This window comes from Nannospalax galili, unplaced genomic scaffold (assembly GCF_000622305.1).
Source record: "Nannospalax galili isolate Female #2095 unplaced genomic scaffold, S.galili_v1.0 scaffold114, whole genome shotgun sequence".
NCBI classification, from domain to species: domain Eukaryota; kingdom Metazoa; phylum Chordata; class Mammalia; order Rodentia; family Spalacidae; genus Nannospalax; species Nannospalax galili.
This window is the reverse complement of record NW_008336930.1, coordinates 2,853,110-2,860,389: the sequence shown is the minus strand read 5'-3', so window position 1 is coordinate 2,860,389 and position 7,280 is coordinate 2,853,110.

Genomic DNA, 7,280 nt, shown 5'->3' with positions numbered 1-7,280 from the left:
GTTGGGCTGTAGCAGCATCAAAGGGCACTTTAGAAATTCAAATTCCTAGGCTATGCTCAAATACCACCTTAATATCTCCACATGTGTGTATGTATATGTGGGTGTGTGTTCATGTGGTTGTGTGTGTGTGTGCGTGTGTGCGTGTGTGTGTGTGTGTGTGTGTGTGTGTGTGTGTGTGTGTGTGTGTAGGCCGGAGGTCAACCTAGGGTGTCATTCCTCAGGAATCATCTTCCTTGTTTTTTGAGACATGGTTTTCATTGGCCTGGAACTTACCACATAGACTAGACTAACTGGCCCGTGAACCCCAGAAACCCAACTTGTCTCCATCTCCTGGATGTTGGGATCACATAGCAGCCCACCAATTTTGGCTTTTTTACACAGCTTCTAAGGATGGAATTTCAAGTTCTCATACTTGCAAGGCAAGTACTTCATTCACTAAGCTATGTCCCCAGCCCCAATAGCTCCATTTCAATAAGAGCCCCCAGATAATTTGTACATACCTTAGGTTAGAAAAGCCCTAGTTTAAAACATAGTTATTTGGGTATTCTTTTCTGTGCAATCAAAGCATGTAAAACGCCCCTGAACGAATCATTGGATGCTACTTTGTTTTGGTTTTAGTTTTGCATTTTGGGTTTGTTTTTTGTTTTTGAGACAGGGTCTCCTTGTAGTCCCAGCTGACCTGAACTCACTATGTAGACCAGGCTGGCCTTGAACTCACAAAGATCTGCCTGCCTCTGCCTCCCGAGCACTGGGATTAAAGGCATGCCTGGCTTTGCATATTTTTGCTTTCACTTTTGAAACGGTTTCACTCTATAGGCCAGGCTGGTCTAGAACTTACTATGTAGCATAGGCTGTTGTTGAACTCTCAGCCTTGCAAGTGCCATGATGACAGCACAAGCCACCACCTGGCTGGTTACTATTTTAAATATGTCTGTTTATAGGTACTCTTTGATCAAGCAAATATAAGTACATATGTACTCTGAGGGACATTAGAAAACACTCATACTGCTAGAGTTCCTAGAGAAAAAAAATCTCATACGTGCTTCATATTTTAAAAAAATAAGATTCATGGGACTGGAGAGAAGGCTCAGTGGTTAAAAGCACTGGCTGCTCTTGAAGAGGACCTGGGTTCAATTCCCAGCACCCACATGGTCCATAACTCCAGTTCCAGGGGATTTGATGTTATCTTCTGACCTCCGTGAGCATTGCACGACACAGGCACACTCATGTACATGCAGGCAATACATTCATACACATAAAATAAAAATAAATAAAAAATGTTTTAAAGATTTATTTTTCAGAGCTGTTTTCATAGGCAAATTGAGTAGAAAATAGGAGAGTTCCCATATACTCTCTGCATAGTCTCCCCTGCCATCAACACCCTATACCACAGGGGTGTTTATTATAATCAGTGGAGAAATACTAATAATAATTCCTTTGTCGTGTCATCACTACCAGCAGTCCAGAGTTGCAATCAGTGCTTACTCTTGGTTCGACATGTTCCATAGGTTTGGACAAGAGAATACTGACATATATCCACCATGACATGGTGATTCCAATCTGCATTACTGCAGGTGACAGGTGGCACTTCTGTGCAGAAGCAATTCAACACCCTAAGAATCCTCAAGTGTCTATTTAACTGTACCTCCCTATTCTATAACTCTGGTTGCCTGGAACTAACTAGTGTCCTACTTAGCTTTCTGTCTCTGTAAGAAAGCACTCTGAACAAAACCAGCTTGGAGAGGAAAGGGTTTATTTGGTTTACATGTCCTAATCACAGTTCATCATGGAGGGAAGCCAGGGCAGGAACCTGGAGGCAGGAACTAAAACAAAGGCCGTGGAGGAACCCTGCTTACTAGTTTGCTCCTCTGGCCTGTGCTTACCCTGCTTTCTTTTTTAAAAAATATTTTTAAATTATTTTTATTTTATGTGTCTGAGTGTTTTGCCTCCATGTAAGTGCAGCATGTGTGTACAATGACCACAGAGGCCAGAAGAAAGTGTCAGATCACATGGACCTGGAGTTACAGATAGTTGTTAGCTGCCATGTGGGTGCTAAGAATCAAACTCTGATCTTTTGGAAGAACAGCAAGTGCCCTTAACCACTGAGCCATCTTTCCAGTTCCCAGCCTGCTTTCTTATAAAACTCCAGTTTGAGAAAAGTATGGATAAAGTTTCTATAGAAATCCATATGCAAGTTTTTGTTACTCGGATAACCATCTAGGGGTACGGTTGTTTTTCAATTTGTGTGGTAAGTGTACATTTAACTTTCTAAAACATCGTCAAGCTGACTTCCAAAGTGGCTGTGTGAGAGCTCCTGTTGGTCCCACAGCGTCACCAGTATTGTGGTTCTCAGGCATCCTAGTAGGAGTATGGCATCTCATTGCTTTAACATGAAATTTCCTAATAGTATCTGACATTGAACATATTTTTTTGTTCATTTGAGACAGGGTTTCACTCTGTAGCCCCAGTTGCCTGGAAATTGCTTTGTAGACCATGCCAGGCTAGCCTCAATGTCAGAGTGATCCACCCTCCTCTAACTCCCAAATGCTGATATTAAAGGCCTGCACCACAACAGGGCTGAACATTTTTTATATATTTATTTGCCATCTTTATCTCTTCCTTGTTGAGCTGATCATTCAGCTCTTTGACTTGTATTTTAGGAAGGTTAGCTGTTCTTTTTATTGCTGAATGTTGAGTGAGTCCTTTGAAAATTTTTCTGAATCTGCGGCTTGTTTATGAATTCTCTTGGCATTGTCTTTCACAGAGCATAAATTGTTCATTTTGAGGAAGCCCAGCTTATCAATGAATTTCTTTCATGGATCATGTTTTTAGCATTGTATAAAAAAACCCACCACGCCAGGTGTGGTGGTGCACACCTTTAATCCTAGCACTTGGGAGGCAGAGGCAGGCGAATCTCTGTGAGTTCAAGGCCAGCCAGGTCTACATAGTGAGTTCCAGGCCAGCTGAGGCTACTGGGAGAGTGTCTCAAAAAAGACCAAAAATAAAAATAAAAAAAATCATCACAATATTCAAGACCCCCTAGATTTTCTTTGGTCATGTATTTTCTAGTTTTATACTACTGTTTTATCTTGGGGCCTATGATCCATTTTGAGTTATTTTTTTATGTCAAGTACAAGATGTGTAACTGGAATCATTCGTTGTGTGGACATCCAGTTGTTCTAGCACATTTGTTGCAAAGATACCATTACTCTGTTGTTCTGCCTGGTATTTGTGTGGATCTCTTTCTAAGCTCTGTATTCTGTTTCACTGACTTATTTATATATACTGTCACCAAAACTATACATGTTCATCACTGAGCTTTAAAGTAAGTACTCTCTTCCCTTTTCCTGACCTCTTCTTTTTTGGAGACAGTCCTACCAGGTATCATTGGCTGGTGTAGAACTCTCTATGTAGACCAGGCTGGCCTCAAACTCACAGAGCACCACCTTCCTCTGCTTTCAGAGTGCTGAGATTAAAGGTGTGGGTCACCTCATCTGGCAAACTTTCTTCTACTTCAGTATTGAGTTGGTCATTGGAAATCTTTTACCTCTCCATTCAACTGTTAAGTTAGTTTGTTCATATCCACAAAAATATCCTGATACTTTAATGGCAATTGTGTGAACTTATAGATGTATTGGGAAGAACTAGTGTCTTGAAAATATTGAGTCTCCTATGCATGAAGCTCTCCATTTATTTAGTTGAGATAATATAATAAATAGTTTTATGTGGTTTCTTTTCTTTTTTAAAAAATATTTTTATTAACTCAAGAATGTCATACAAGCCGGGCATGGTGGTGCACACCTTTGAGCCCAGCACTCAGGAGGCAGAGGTAGGTGGATCTCTGTGAGTTCAAGGCCAGCCTGGTCTACATAGTGAGTTCCAGGCCAGCTGGGTCTACAGGGAGACTCTGTCTCAAAAAGACAAAAAAAAAATGCCATACAATATATTTTGATCATATTTATAGTCAGACCCCCTCCAACCTCACATTACCACCATCCCTTGACTTCACATCCTCTATTATTATTTGTCTTTTTTTAAGGCCTATTGAGTCTAATCTGTTTCCAAAATGTTCTCGAGTGTGTTTCTATCCTTTGGAGTCTGGTCAACCTATCAGGCCACATATTCTCCCTCTCCTACCAGCTACCAATTGCCAATAGATCCTCAGGGCTGGGGCCTCTTGCCAACCTCCCCTTTCATGTTGGACTTTGTTTGGCTTGGTTCACACAGATCTTGTGCATGCTGTCATAAGCACTGTGGGTTCATATATGCAACTATCCTTTGGTATCCAGACAACACAGTTCCCTTGTGATTGTCTACTACCTTTGACCCTTAGAATCTTTCTTCCCCCTCTTCCTCAATGATCCCTGAACCTTGGGAGGAGAGGATCGATAAAGGTCTCTCATTTAGGGCTGAGCACTCTGTAGTCTCTTACTCTCTGCATGTTGAACATTTGTGAATCTCTGTGTTAATTGCCACAGTCAGTTTAATAATATGTCTATTTAGAAGAATAATGGTAGCTGGTTCTCCTTTAGGACTTGTGACCTTTCTAGCCACAGGTTCTTGGCCCTGATAACAGTGCCAGGTATGGACTCCATCTTGTGAAGTGGACCTTAAATCCAATCAGAAGGTGGTTGGTTACCTCCATAAGAGTTATGCCACTATTGTACCAGTGGACATATCTTGCTAGGCCAGTTGCTATTGCAGCTCATGGAGTTCACAGCTGGGTAAACCTGATGATTACCTTTCTCTGTCAGTACCATGCATAGCACCTTCTAATACTATGAAAGCTAGCCAGTACAGAGGTCTCTGTGTGTGTGTGTGTGTGTGTGTGTGTGTGTGTGTGTGTGTAAGTGTATACTACATGTGTTATGTAGGGACCTGCAAAAGCCAGAAGAAATGATTCCCTGGAGCTGGGGTTATAGGCACTTGTGAGCTGCCCAGTGTAGTTGTTGGAAACCAAATTCAGGTCCTCTGGAAGAGCGGTACTCATTCTTAAGCAAAACACCATCTCTCCAGACCAAGTATTGTGCTTTTAATTTCAAATTCCACTTATTACTGGAAATAGGAAAGGGATTGATCTTAGTATATTAACTTTGCACTTTTCAGTCTTACTAAAATATTACTTGCCTCAAGATTTGTGAACTTATATTTTTGAATTATCTTTATTTTTTTTTTTGAGGGAGGGTCTTGCTATGTAGACAGGCTGGTCTGGAACTTGCTATTTAGACCAGGCTAGTGTGGAACCCACAGAGACCTACCTGCCTCTGCCTCCCAAGTGTACCATCATACCTGAACTTTTTGAATTCTTTAGAAAGATGATCATGTTATCAGCAAAGACAGTTGTGTTTCTTCCTATCCAATCTGTATGCCTGTTATTTTCTATTATTTCATTGTGTTACCTAGAATTTCAAGTCTGGAGCATTGAGAAGGGACATCTTTGCCTTGTCTCTGGTCTTAGTAAGAGCACTGCTAGTTTCTTTCCACTAAGTATGATGTTAACTGCAGGTTGATTTTTATCAGATTGAGGAAATTTCCTCTGCTCCTAACATTCTGATAGTTATTGTGAATGGGTGTTAGATTTTATCAAAAGTTCTTTTAGCATATACTCATATGATTTTGTGAGTTTTCTTTAGTCTGCATGGTGGTACGGTACCACATTACAGTTATACCAGAATAAAAAGCCTGACTCTTTATTTTTTTTGAGCTTTTAAAATTTCATACAATATTTCCCACTCACATCCAGACCTCCTCTCTCATCCATGCCTCCCTGCCCCCTCACCAAACTCTATGCACTCTGCCATACATGCTGAGTCCTATTCATTCAGGTGTTTTTACCCAAACACCTTCAGTGTAAATGCATCCACTAGAGTCTAGTCAGCCCATCCAGAGGTCGTATGTAAGTCATACTCTCCCTCACCCAGCAGCAACCAGTCTCAAATAGTTCTCAATCTAGTTCTGGCCCGCCATCTATTTCTTACCTCCCCCTTTAGGCCCTTAATTGAGCTGACATGGGTTATGTGTTTGATGTCACCGCTGCCGCAGGCACACATGAGCAAGACTCCTTTGGCCTGGAAGTCTCCACCTCATCCGTTCATGAACCAGCCCTGACTCTTACAATCTTTCTGCCTCCTCTTCTGCAAGGGTTCCTGAGCCATGGGTGGTTGAGGTTCCATATAGGAATCCTATCCTACACTCTGCAGTCTCCTACTCTCCAATTGAGAGTAAGCTTGGCCAGTTGAGGCCGCTTGTGTGTAACACACTCTGATGTACATGGAAGCCTCACTGGTGAGATTTGAGGGGTGCATTAGCCCTCTCTCTACCCCTTATTCCACTATGTTCCATAAGCCTTGGTTGTAGGAATTTGACTGCAGATGTGTCGCCTAGTACTGGGCATCTCCCAGGTGTATGTTCTCTATGCCTGACCAAACGAGCAACTCTGCGGTAGCCTCCATCTGTTGCAAAAAGAAGTTTCTTTGATGAGTGCTGTACTGCATGCTATTCACTCTAAGGGCGGTCTCTTCTATCTCACACTGTGTTCCCTTCCAAGTAGCTCCTAGGTCTATATATTCATTAATGTTTAGACACTCTACGCGCATTTCTCATAGGGTTTCTAGGGCATCACTTTTCCCTCTAGGCTTCTTAGCCCCCTGAGATTCACTCATCTTTACTTTTTTCCTCCCATTCAGCCTCCCTCCTTCCTCCTTTCCTAGTCACAGTGCCCCCATTATTCCCACCCTCCCCCCAATACCTCCCAACTCCCGCCATCTTTCTATTCCTAAAGTCCCTCCCTCCCCCACACCATGGTCCCTTGCATGTCCCTCCCTCCTCTCCTCCCTGCCAATTACTCACAGTTTTTCCACCTCCCTCAGGTAGCATCTGTTCCCTACTACCTACCTTTCAGGTTGTTTCTTTTCCTTTACCTCCCTGTATCCTTTGCCTTTACCTGGCTCCTGGTGTTACATCAGAATTTATGCACTCATATATAAGGGATTGCTGTTACAATCCACAAATGAGGTCACTTGCTTTTCTGCATTTGTGTTACTTCACTTAGTATAACACTCTCTAGCTCCATCCATTTACCTATGAATGTCATAATTTCATCTCTTTTTACTGCTGAGTAGAACTCCATTGAGTAGATGTACCATGTTTTCCTTAACCATTTGTCAGTTGAGGGACATTTAGGTTGTTTCCATTTCTTAGCTATTATGAAGAGAGCAGCAACAAACATGGATGTACAGGTATCTCTACAGAATGATGAGTCCTTTGGGTATATGCCAAGG